Here is a 13,929-nt window from a genome sequence, read left to right as displayed (position 1 = left end):
ATACTGTCAACGACACTCCAACCTTTGTGTTGTCTGCAAACTTGCTGACCCATCCTTCAATCCCTTCATCCAAGTCATTAATAAAAATTACAAACAGTAGAGGCCCAAGGACAGAGCCCTGTGGAACACCACTCATCACCGACTTCCAGGCAGAATATTTTCCTTCTACTACCACTCGCTGTCTTCTGTTGGCCAGCCAATTCTGTATCCAGACAGCTAAGTTCCCCTGTATCCCATTCCTCCTGACCTTCTGAATGAGCCTACCGTAGGGAACCTTATCAAATGTGTTGCTGGAAAAGCACAGCAGGTCAGACAGCATCCAGGGAGCAGGGGAATCAACGTTTCGGGCATAAGCCCTTCTTCAGGAAATCCTTTTTTAGCTCTGATCTCCAGCATCTGCAGTCCTCACTTTCTCCTAGAACCTTATCAAATGCCTTGCTGAAGTCCATATACACCACATCCACAGCTCGACCCTCATCAACATTTCTAGTCACATTCTCAAAGAACTCGATAAGGTTTGTGAGGCATTACCTGCCCCTCACAAAGCCATGTTGACTGCATTTAATCAAGCCATGCTCTTCCAGATGGTCATAAATCCTATCCCTCAGAATCCTTTCTAACACCTTGCAGACGACAGACGTGAGACTTACTGGTCTGTAATTGCCTGGGATTTCCCTATTTCCTTTCTTGAAGAGAGGAATTACATTTGTCTCTCTCCAGTCCTCAGGTACGACCCCAATGGAGAGCGAGGATGAAAAGATCTTTGCAAGTGGCAAAGCAATTGCATTTCTCGTTTCCCAAAGCAGCTGAGGACAAATCTAGTCCGGGCCTGGTGACTTGTCAATCTTAATGTTTGACAAAATTTTCAGCATATCAGCTTCCTCTATCTCTATCCATTCCAGCATGCACACCTGCTCTTCAAAGGTTTGATTCACTACAAAGTTCGTTTCTTTCATAAAGACAGAATCTTTTCAGTTTGTTCATATTCAGAATTTCAAACTTGTTACTGGCCATTGAGCCTCTTTTTATCCAAATTGATTCAGGATCAATGTCATCACTCATAAAAAAAAACAAAACTGTGTGACTTAAGGAAATCCTTTCAGATCAGTTGTTTTCCCTCCTTTATAATCCCAAAACCAAAATAAAAAGAAAGGATAAGCCTGAACATTTGACAACAATTTACTGCATCTGTCTAATTGGTGACAAATACTTGTTTTAGTTTATAACAATTTCTTCTCTCAATCAAAAGGTTGAACCATTGCAGAGTGGAAGGAGTGCTGCAATGTTCATGGCATTGTTCTCCAGCTGAAACATTAAACTGAGGCTCAGTCTACTCTCGGGTGAATGTAAAACATCCCATGGACAGAGGTGAGGGTAACTCCTGCTGACCAATTGCTCCTTCTAAACCAGCATCAATAAGGCACATTTTTTGGACAGTATCACATTGCTATTTTCTGAAAGCTTGCTGTATACCAATTGGCTGCGATATAGCCAACATTACCACAGTGCCGAGCCCAGAATTTGAGGAAATAATTCCCCTCACAAAGGAATCTAGAACTGCATGGCTGGTTTGTGATGTCGAACGACGTGAACAGCACAGGTTCAATTCCCGCACCGGCTGATTTTACCATGAAAAGCTTTCCTTCTCAACCGTTCCACTTGTCTAAGGTATGATGACTCTCACGTTAATCTCACCACCATTCATCTCTCTCTAAGGCAACAGCAGCCCTAATGTCCTCTAGGAATATTGTGGCTTAAGCTTTACCTTGAATGATAGCAGTGATGCTGTGTTTTCTTTACTTTCCAGTCTTTTTAACTCTGTATTTTAGGAAAACTTTTTTAAGTTCTACTACTGGCTGTTAGAATCATGACAAAAAGTTATGACAGGAAGAGGCCATTAAGCTCCACATAGTAACATAGAAAATGTCAGCTGTTCAGCCCTTGAAGCCTGCTCTACTATTCAACATGATCATGGCTAATCATCCAGCTCAGTACAATAAAACAAGGAACTCCAGATATTGAGATCTGAAATAAAAACAGCAAGTGCTGGAGAAACTCAGTAGGTCTGGCAGCATCTGTAAACAAAAAATAAAGCTAACATTTCAATTCCACTGACCCTTCATCAGAAAGGTCAGTGAAACATTCAACTCTGTTCTTCTCTCTGCAGGTGCTGTCAGGTCTGCTGCGTTTCTACAGCACTTCCTGCTCTTTAGCCACTGCAGTACCCTTTCCTGCTTTCTGCCCATACCTTTTGATCCCTTTAACATGATGGCTCAGTGGTTAGCGTTGCTCCCTCATAGTATCAGGGACCTGGGTTCAATTCTAGCCTTGAGTGGTTGTCTTTGTAGAGTTTGCATGTTTTCCCTTGTATGTATGGGTTTCATCTGGGTGCTCCAGTTTCCTCCCACAGTCCTAAATGTGCGCAGATTATGTGGATTGGCCATGCTTAAATTGCCTAGAGTGTCCAGGAATGTGTAAACTAGATGGATTAACCATAGGAAATGCAGGGTTACAGGAATGTGATGCGTCTGGGTGGGATGCTCTTCAGAGGGGCAGTGTGGACTTGATGGGCTGAATGGCCTGTTGCTATAGTGTGGGCTTTTTTTCAAAATAAGAGCTATATCCAACTCCTTCTTGAAAACATTCAATGTTTTGGCTTCATTCGATGTCTGTGGCAGAGAATTCCATCAGCTCACCACTCTTTCGAAGAAGAATGTGCATTTAATGGTCTGTACCCTAGTATTCTCAAGCATCTTTCAACAATTATTTTATCAGAGCAGATATCATTGAGGTATTCTTATTGTTGGCATTGTTATTGCTGTGAATTTTACAATCCAAATATTCTATTTTATAAAGCATGGTGTTCCCGTTTCCAGTGCATTGTCAACTCTGACACATCTTTTCTCAGTGTATCAAAAATACATAGATGTATTAGCAATAATGCCTACTTGTTGTTTCATAGACTAGTATATTATCTGCTCAGTTACTTTTGTTTTTATGCAACAGAAATATAGAAAATGTATTAAAATAGTTCATAAATTAATCAGTTGCCATTTCCTGGTTTCTGCATCTACCATAAGGTTTACTCAGTCTGTGTTTTACATGATTGCACATTCTCAGTTACAATGTGCTTTCAGAATTTTATAGTCGTGCATTTTAGTGATGGTACATTGGAACAAGGAATATTGATGAATCCAATAACTTACATGCAAACAGCCTAATAAAAACCTATATAAAAACAAATGATAATTGTAAATGTAGAAGATATTGTCGAGGCCATCATTATTCTTTTATTTTTCTCATTTTGAGTTTGGAACTGTGAGTTAAGTTGAAAATTAAACTTTGAACTTTGAACAGCTGCTTGATTTTTTTTTAAAACAGAGAAAACAAAACACAGATGTTTGCTGTTATTTACCGGCCAGGAAAGATAATGCAGGCTAATTACTGCTGTAAGAATACTGTAGATAACTCAACACTGAGAGATTGCTATGCTTAAGAGACTAGTGGCTGGTTGTATGTTGTATTGGTTGTAAAGGGAAGCCAAAAGCAAAGAGCAAACTATCTCTGGCTGAGTTTTTGGGTAAGAGGCAATTTTGCTTTAGGAGTTTTAGACTGGGAAGCTTTTTTTTTGTATGGTTTGGCTCTGTTTAGTTGTTCGCCATTTATCTTCTTGGTGAAAGTCTTGAGAAAAGAATCTGTAAGAAATAACTAAAAGTCTCTAAAAGTCTCCAGAGGTTGTTTGTGTTGACTGGTGACTTCAGGATTCAAGCAAGATATACAGTCAAGAACAAAGAGACAATACAGCATAGGAGCAGGCCCTTCAGCCCTCCAAGCCTGCGCTGACATATTTTGCCCTTCCATACTAAAACTGTCTTCACTTACAGGATCCGGACCCCTCTCTTCCTTACCTATTCATGTATTTGTCCAGGTGCTTCTTGAATGCTGCTACTGTGTCTGCATACATCATCTCCTCTGGCAATGCTTTTCAGGTGCTCACCAATCTTTGTGACAACGCCCTTGCCTCACACATCTCTTTTAAACTTCTCCCTCTGTACCTTGAATCTGCGTCCACTAGTAATTGACCCCTCCATCCTGGGGAAAAGCCTCATTATTTCCACTCTGTCCACGCCATTCCCAATCTTATAAACATCTATCAGGTCATCCCTCAACCTCCAGTGGACATAAACCCAGTCTATCCAACCTCTCTTCACAGCTAAAATCCCGCATACCAGGCAGCATCCTGGTAAACCTTTTCTGTACCCTCTCCAAAGGATCCAATACTTTTAGTAGTGTGGTGACCAGAACTGTATGCAATATTCCAAGTGTGTCCTTATTATTGTTCTATAACGCTGAAGCATAACCTGTCTATACATATACTCAGTGCCCCTTCCAATGAAGGCAAGCATTCCATGGGACCTTATCTACTTGTGCTGACACCTTCAGCGATCTCTCTGCATATCAATACTCTTAAGAGTTCTGTCATTCAATGTATAATTTTCACATGGACGTGACTTTCCAAAATCTATCACTTCGTAAGTGTCTGGATTAAATTCCATCTGCCATTTTTCTGCCCATGTTTCCAACTGATTTTTCCCCTGCTGTATCCTTTGACTATCCTCCTTGCTATCTGCAACTCCACCAATCTTTGTATAGTCCACAAACTTACTAATTAGACCCACCATGTTTTGCTCCAAATCATTTATGTGGACCATAAACAGCAGAGGTCCCAGCACTGATCCCTGTGGAGCACCAGTAGTTACAACCCACCTTTCCAAACATAAATCCTTCTACCGCTACCCTTTGTCTCCTATGACTAAGCCACTTCTATATCCATCTTGCCAGCTCACTCCAACGCAAATTGACTTCACCTTTTGCACCAGTCTGCCATGACAGACCTCCACTTAAGTCCACGTAGATAAGTTCATATGCAGTCCTGGGTGACAGTTATTGCAATCATCATCAAAGCATTTCATGAAGGCCTGGTTGAAATGATTATCAAACTTGCAAATTATGATTTCTTTTTCCTAATTTACTTCTTAACTGTGTTTGTTTGTCAATGTATGAATCTGGGTGTTTATGATTAAAAGAGGGCTGAGATCTCAGATATTAATTGGATTGCCTTGGTTGTTTGTCTGTGTTCTACTACAGCTACATACTTAATAATAAATTTTTAATTTTTGTTTAAGTTATAAACTTGGTGTCCATGATCTATTCTTTGTAAAGTGTGACTCAGAACACTTAAAACAATTTTGAGGATCGTTGAATGTTTTAATTTCAATGTGTTGCAAACCCACTGACAATGCATCTGATTTGATTTGGTTTGCTGTCCCTGATTTATAACAATGTAAAACAGAATTTGAAACTATTGAAAATGTACACCTTCTGAAAGTGAACACTACCTGATACAGTGAGATTTGAGAAGATTTGTAGCTCAGGTTGAGGTTCTGGATGTAGGTTTGCTCGCTAAGCTGGAGGTTTCCTTTTCAGATGTTTCATCACCACACTTGGTAACATCTTCAGTGAGCCTCGGAATGAAGCACTGGTGGTGCAGCCCCCTTTCTATTTATATGTTTGAGTTTCCTTGGGTTGGTGATGTCATTTCCTGTGGTGACATCATTTCCTATGGAAATGCCATTTTCTGTTCTTTTTCTCAGGGCGTGGTAAATGAGATCCAAGTCAATGTGTTTGTAGATAGAGTTCCAGTTGGAATTCCATGCTTCTAAGAATTCTCATGTGTATCTCTGTTTGGCTTGTCCTAGGATTGATGTGTTGTCCCATCGAAGTGGTGTCCTTCCTCATCCATATGCAAGGATACTAATGAGAGTGGGTCATGTCTTTTTGTGGCTAATTGGTGGCTAGATTTCTGCCTGTTTGACCAATGTAGTATTTGTTACAAGTCTTGCAAGGTATTTTGTAGCTGACATTAATTTTGCTTGTTGTCTGTGTAGGGTCTTTCAAGTTCATTAGCTGCTGTTATAGTGTGTTGGTGGGTTTGTGGGCTACCATGATGCTAAGAGGTCTGAGTAGTCTAGCAGTCATTTCCAAGATGTCTTTGATGTAGGGGCGAATGGCTAGGGTTTCTGGACATGTTTTGTCTGCTAGTTTGGGTTTGTTGCTCAGAAATCAGCGGACTGTGTTCATTGGGTATCCATTCGTTTTGAATACACTGTATGGGTAATTTTCCTCTGCTCTGCATAATTCCTCTGCAGTGTGTGGTGGCTCATTGAAATAATGTTCTAATGCAGCTTCATTTGTGTATGTTGGGATGATTGCTTCTATATTTCAGTATTTGGTCCGATTGTGTTGTTTTCCTGTCGACGCTGGTTTGAAGCTTCCCATTGGCTGTTCGCTCTACTGCAACATCTAGGAATGGCAGTTTGTTGTTGTTTTACTCCTTTTTCATGAATTTTATGCCAGTATGGGTATTATTGATGGTCTTGGAGGTTTCCCCCAATCTGTTTCATTTAGTGATGACAAAGGTGTCATCCACAGAGTGGACCCAAAGTTTGGGTTGAATGGTTGGCAGAGATGTTTGTTCAAGTCTCTGCATTACTGCCTCAGCCAAGAGCCCTGATATCGGAGATCCCATGGGTGTTCCGTTGGTTTGTCTGTAGGTTTTGTTGTTGAAGGTGAAGTGGGTGGTAAGGCACAGGATAAATGAACATCAACTAGCCACAAAATGACATGACCCACTCTCACTAGTATCCTTACATATGGATGAGGAAAGGCACCACTCCGATTGGGGCAACACATCCATCCTAGGACAAGCCAAACAGAGACACACATGAAAATTCCTAGAAACATGGCATTAAAACCAGAACTCTATCAACAAACACATTGACTTGGACCTCATTTACCATGCCCCGAGATAAAGAACAGGGAATGACATCACCATATGACATGATGTCACCACAGGAAATGACATCACCAACCCAAAGAAATTCAAACATATAAATAGAAAGCAGGCAACACCACCTGTCTGTTACTGAGATGTTACTGAGTATGGTGACAAAACGTCTGAAAATGAACCTTACAGCTCAGCAAACAGACCTATCAGAATTACCTGATACATTTAATCAGTATTTTTCAGTCTTTGAATCCTGAGTGATCTGCTGTTTGCTTGGAGCTTCCCTTTGATTTTTGTTTGTCCTTTACTTCAAACAGGAAGGAAGGGCTTTCCAGATGAAGGAAGTAAAAATGCATGGATGAGTATAGCTCCAATAACATTCAGGAAGTTCACCATCATCTAGACAGCCCACTGGATTAGCACCTCATCCAACACCTTCAAAATTCACATCTTTCACCACCAACACATAGTGGGAACATTGTACCATATGCACGATAAACAGCAGAAACACATCAAATCTTCTTATACAGCATTTTCCAAACATTGACTAGTTGGAAAGACAAGGGCAGAGACCCATTGGAGCAACACCACCTGTAGATTCCCATCCAAGTCATTCACCATCCTGGCATAGAAATATATTCACTAACCCCTCACTGTCGAAATCCTGGATCACCTAACAGTACTCTAGGCATACCTACGCCAGATAGACTTCAGTAATACAACATCCTAGCTCACTTAGCAACATTTTAGCTCATCAATAACTTCTCAAGCACAATTACAGATGGACAACAAATAATGATTTTGCCAGCAATATTCCATCCCAGCAAAAAAATGAAAGTACATAGGTACAGTGAGTTCTAAGCCAGTTGTCCGATGGGACTCCTACTGAAATACCTTGTAGATCATTTAATATACTTCTGTTATTTATGGCCTGGAGACATTTGCGGAGCAGAATCTTAATGATGCTTTTAATCAAACTATTCAGACATGTTACAGCATACCTATGGAGTGGGTGGGACTTGAGCCCTGGCTGACTAGCCCAGAGGTAGTGGCATGGCCATTGCACCACAAGAGCCCTTGAGGACATGCCTACGCCAGATATCTGATGCAGTGTGAGCACATGGTGGACCTCTCACTATATTGCACACATGTTGGTCGGTTAGCTCAGTTGGTTAGAGCGTGGTGCTAATAACGCCAAGGTCGTGGGTTCAATCCCTACACTGACCAAGTGAAGGCCTGAGGTGGGCCAGCCTGCCACCCAGCCAAGTTTGCAGTGTTGCTTCAGGGTTGGCGATTGCGTAGGGCAGCACAGTGGTTAGCACTGCTGCCTCACAGCGCCAGAGACCCAGGTTCAATTCCCACCTTGGGCAACTGTCTGTGCGGAGTTTGCACATTCTCCCCATGTCTGCGTGGGTTTCCTCCGGGTGCTCCGGTTTTCTCCCACAGTCCAAAAGATGTGCAGGTTAGGTGAATTGGCCACGCTAAATTGCCCGTAGTGTTAGGTGAAGGGGTACATGTAGGGGAATGGGTGTGGGTGGGTTGTGCTTCGGTGGGTTGGTGTGGACTTGTTGGGCTGAAGGGCCTGTTTCCACACTGTAAGTAATCTAATCTAATGTGCAGCCATCTTGAAAAATAGGTAGTCATGATTTGGAGATGCCGGTGTTGGACTGGGGTATACAAAGTTAAAAATCACACAACACCAGGTTATAGTCCAACAGGTTTATTTGGAAGCATTAGCTTTTAGAGTGCTGCTCCTTCATGAGGTGGTTGTGGAGTATAAGATTGTAAGACTGTCTTACAATCCTACATTGTAAGTTATTTCTTACAATCTTAGACTCTACAACCACCTCATGAAGGAGCAGCACTCCGAAAGCTAGCGCTTCCAAATAAACCTGTTGAACTATAACCTGGTGATGTGTGATTTTTAACTCTGAAAAATAGGTATAAGCAACCTTGGCAGCAAAAAGTAATGTTAGAAAGTGTGTATGGAAATGGCCTTCCAACTTTATAGCCAATAACAGTTAACATATTTAGTTTTACCGAAGTTCATTACTGGATTATATTTACTTCTATTAATCAAGTAATAAAAGATGCCAAAACATTTTGCATAAAGTGCATTTGAATCATAGCCAATGTTCTAAGTATATAAATAGAGCAGAGTAGTCAAGAAAATTCTGCTTTGTGGTTCATCCAACACTTTCTTCTACTGACAGCTTAAGTTCCTTATCACATTGCATGTTAGAACTGATTGCTTCCTTCATTCTCCTGCTATCTGCCAGCTAAAGGAAATGATGGGTGTCAAGCTTGTCAGCAGTCATCAACTGCTGCTGTAAAGCATCTGATTATATTTTTGACACATCAGCACAAATGAAGCAATGAAGCTCAAAACCTGTTCAAAGATTTCAGCAAATATTTTAGGATAAAGTCTTACGTACAGTTATTTCAGCTCTCCTGTTTCCCGCACTTCTTTGTGGAAGTTACACAATTCTGCGCAAATTGTTGGACATTAATAAATCAAACAAGATGTACATTCCTGACAAAGAAGGTACAGTAACTTCTCTGTCAATCCAGAAAGAAACTGTGCTCAGAAATGCACCATTTTTCTGAGGAGAAGTTATGGTTTTGGCATCGACTCAATCTTCTTTGGTCCTTGCCAAACATAAAATCTTCAGCAATCCTGTAGCAAATTAGGACATAATTTCACCCCAGCATTAAAAAAAAGCCTCTTGATTTATTTATAAACAGTAACTTGACTTGGTTTTATTGTACAATGAGTTTACTACAAGAGCTGGCTTTTTAATAGGTGTCCAGTCTGCTACCTGTGAGGAATCCTATTTCAAGTAACCGGATCAGTGAAGACTACACTCACTGACTTCAAGAGAATGAGGGGCGATTTCACAGAAACCTATATAATTCTGACAGGAGTAGAGAGGGTAAATGCAGAAAGAATGTTCTCATGACTGGGGAGTTCAGAACCAAGAATCGCAGTCTGAGAATCTGGGGTAGCCCACTTAAGACTGAGAGGATGAGAAATGTCTTCATCCATTGAACATAGAACATAGAACATAGAAGAATACAGCGCAGTACAGGCCCTTCGGCCCTCGATGTTGCGCCGATCCAAGCCCACCTAACCTACACTAGCCCACTATCCTCCATATGCCTATCCAATGCCTGCTTAAATGCCCATAATGAGGGAGAGTCCACCACTGCTACTGGCAGGGCATTCCATGAACTCATGACTCGCTGAGTAAAGAACCTACCCCTAACATCTGTCCTATACCTACCCCCCCCTTAATTTAAAGCTATGTCCCCTTGTAATAGCTGACTCCATACGTGGAAAAAGATTCTCACTTGTCGACCCTATCTAAACCCCTAATCATCTTGTACACCTCTATCAAGTCACCCCTAAACCTTCTTTTCTCCAATGAAAACAACCCCAAGTGTCTCAGCCTTTCCTCATACGATCTTTCTACCATACCAGGCAACATCCTGGTAAACCTCCTCTGCACCCGTTCCAGTGCCTCCACATCCTTCCTATAGTATGGCGACCAAAACTGCACACAATATTCCAGATGCGGCCGCACCAGAGTCTTATACAACTGCAACATGATCTCAGGACTCCGGAACTCAATTCCTCTACCAATAAAAGCCAGTACGCCATATGCCTTCTTCACCGCACTATTTGCCTGGGTGGCAACTTTCAAAGATCTGTGTACATGGACACCAAGATCCCTCTGCTCATCCACACTACCAAGTATCCAACGGAATTCTTTGCCATAGAAAGCAGTTGAGGTCAAGGCGTTAAACATTTTCAATTGTTAAATATAGTTCTTAGGGCGAAAGGGATCAAAAGGTATGGGGAGAAAGCAGGAAGAGGTTACTGTTGGATGATCAGCATTGACCATGCTGAATGGGGGAGCAGGCTGTAGGGCTGAACAATCTACTCATTCCTATTTTCTATGTTTTATATGTTTCTATGACTTAAAAACAGGTTATCAAGAAATACTTACAAGTTTTGTTGGTCTACACGGTTGGGTAAATATAAATTAAAAGCTTTAAATATGTTAAAACTTTCAAAAGATGTTGATTTTTGCCTAATTATAAAAGCTTAACCTTAAGTAGATCCTCAAAGGTCCACAAACAGATGGATTTTGTGTAAACTTACCATGGCAATTCATTCGATCCAGATGGATAGGTGCACAGTTTTATGCACCTCGCCAGATTCTCACTCAATGCTACTATTTTTGAAACAACTTGTATTAAGCTGAGAAAACAACTTTCAGTGGGCACAATCCACATCTTCACTTCAATATCTGATGAATTGTTCTGGAGAGGCTTTGAAGAGGAAGTAAAAGAGGTTTACTAAGATGGTGCCTGGATTGACATTTATTAGCTATAAGGAGAAGTTAGACAAACTTGGATTATTTTCACTAGAGCATCAGAGGCTGAGGGGCAACCTGATCAAAGTATATTAAATCACAAGGCACAAATAGGGTGGCTAGTTGGAATCTTTTTCCCAGGGTAGAATTGTCAAATACTAGGGGGTGTAATGTCTAAGGTGAGAGAGGGAAAGTTTAAAGAAGATGCATGAGCAAAGCTTTTTACACAGAAGAGGAAAGGCATCTGGAATGCACTGCCAGGCAACAATTAAGAGATACTTGTACAGATACAAACCGGTAGGAAATAGGGGGTTATGGACCATGTCCAGGCAGTTGAGATTAGTTTGAAATGGCATCATAGAACATAGAACATAGAAAAGTACAGCACAGAACAGGCCCTTTGGTCCACGATGTTGTGCTGAGGTTTAATCCTAATGTAAAATATAATAACTTAACCTACGCACCCCTCAACTCACTGCTATCCATGTGCATCTCCAGCAGTCACTTAAATGTCCCCAGTGATTCTGTTTCCACCAACACAGCTGGCAACATATTCCATACATTCACAACTCTCTGCGTAAAGGACCTACCTTTGACGTCTCCTTTATACCTTCCTCCTAATATCTTCAAACTATGACTTTTTGTACCAGTCAATCCTGCCCTGGGAAAAGGTCTCTGGCTATTGACTCTATCTATTCCTCTCATTATTTTGTACACCTCGATCATGTGTCCTCACTTCCGCATTCTCTCCAGAGAGAAAAGTCTGAGCTTATTCAACCTTTCTCCATAAGGCAAGCCCTCCAGTCCAGGCAGCATCCTGGTAAACCTTCTTTGCACCCTCTCCAAAGCCTCTGTATCTTTCCTATAGTAGGGCGACCAGAACTGGACACAATATTCCAAGTGTGGTCTCACCAGGGACTTGTAGAGCTGCAGCAAAACCTTGCTACCCCTGTTAATGAAAGCCAAAACACCATATGCTTTCTCAACAACCCTATCCACTTGGGTGGCAACTTTGAGGGATCTATGTACTTGCACACGCAGATCCCTCTGTTCCTCCACACTGCCAAGAATCCTGTCTTTAATCCTATATTCAGCATTCAAGTTCGACCTTCCAAAATGCATCACTTCGCATTTATCCAGGTTGAACTCCATCTGCCATTTCTCAGCCCAGCTCTGCATCCTGTCTATGTCACGCTGCAGCCTGCAGTAGCCCTCTATACTATCGACGACACCCGCAACCTTTGTGTCATCTGCAAATTTACTAATCCACCCCTCAAACTCCTCATCCAAGTCATTTATAAAAACTACAAAGAGCAGAGGCCCAAGAACAGAGCCCTGCGGGACCTCACTCAACACTGACCTCCAGGCAGAATACTTTCCATCTACAACCACTTTCTGCCTTCTGTCAGCCAACCAATTCTGAATCCAGATAGCCAAATCTCCCTGTAACCCATACTTTCTGACTTTATGAATGAGCCTATCATGGGGAACCCTCTCAAATGCCTTGCTGAAGTCCATATATACCATATCATGGTCATATATATGTAATGGACTGAAAGACCTGATCCTGTGCTGTACCAATCTATGTTCTGTCTCATGAAGGAAGATTTTCCAATTTTTCCAAGTGATATAGAAAGCATGGTTTTAATTATTTGCAATTTTGCCATACTTTATGGAAGCAGTGCTGCACAATCGTTAGGCTGAACATTGGGATCCTGGTGTATCTTTTCTCGTAATACATTGAAATCTTCTGGTCACATTGGTCCAACAACAATTTCAAGTGATATTTGCATATTGACAGCTTTGCTTATTTTGTAGAGTGAGAAATATTTCCAAAAATGGCTTTGATGTTCCAGATGGAGAGAACTAGTGAAGAAGAATTTCTGATGCAGATGATGCCTAAGCCTCTGAGCTGGTCTGACTCATGTATCTACACCATCAATCTCCATTAAATGCCAATCTCTTCAAATTTTTCCTCGTACCTATTTAGTAATTCAGTAATGGCTTAATCACAATCTGAACACAACACAGTAGTTTTTAATCGTTATTTGTTTAGAGGATCATAGAATCCCTACAGTGCAGAAGCAGGTCATTTGGCCCATCAAGTCCACGTTGACCCTCTGAAAAGCATTCTACCCCTTACCCTATCCCTATAATCTTGCATTTCCCATGGCCAATCCACCTAACCTGCACGTCTTTGGACTGTGGGAGAAAATCGGAGCACCCAGAGTAAACCCACACAGATACAGGGCCAATGTGCAAACTCCACACAGACAGAGGCTTGTTTCGAACCCACATCTCTGGCACTGTGGGGCTATATTGCTAACCACTGTGCCACCATGCAAGCATTATTAGCCCAGCATTTATTTTAGACCATATTTTAGACATAAGACATGGGTACAGAAATTAGGCAATTCAACCCATCAAGTCTGTTCTGCCATTCAATCATGGCTGATAAGTCTCTCAATTCCATTCTCCTGTTTTCTCTCCATGGCCATTGATTCCCTTCATACTCAAGAACCTATTTATCTCAGTCTTAAATTTACTCAATGACCTGGCCTCCACAGCCTTCTATGGCGATGAATTCCAGTCCCTGGCTGAAGAAGTTTCTCCTTATCTCCATTCTAAGGCTATGCTCTTGTGTCCTTGCTTCTCTTACCAGTGGAAACATCTTCCCAACATCTACTCTGTCCAAGTCATTCA

General features: G+C 41.5%; 1 non-coding gene across 1 annotated transcript; it reads left to right on the top strand.

The window, feature by feature from the left end:
* Positions 1-8,000: 8,000 nt before the first annotated feature.
* trnai-aau lies at positions 8,001-8,074 on the top strand. Its single transcript has one exon. It is a non-coding gene; the product is annotated as a tRNA-Ile (tRNA).
* The last annotated feature ends 5,855 nt before the right edge of the window (positions 8,075-13,929 follow it).

Source organism: Chiloscyllium plagiosum, chromosome 7 (genome assembly GCF_004010195.1).
Source record: "Chiloscyllium plagiosum isolate BGI_BamShark_2017 chromosome 7, ASM401019v2, whole genome shotgun sequence".
NCBI lineage: Eukaryota > Metazoa > Chordata > Chondrichthyes > Orectolobiformes > Hemiscylliidae > Chiloscyllium > Chiloscyllium plagiosum.
The sequence above is the reverse complement of the archived record's forward strand: the minus strand, read 5'-3'. Positions and strand labels throughout refer to the sequence as shown.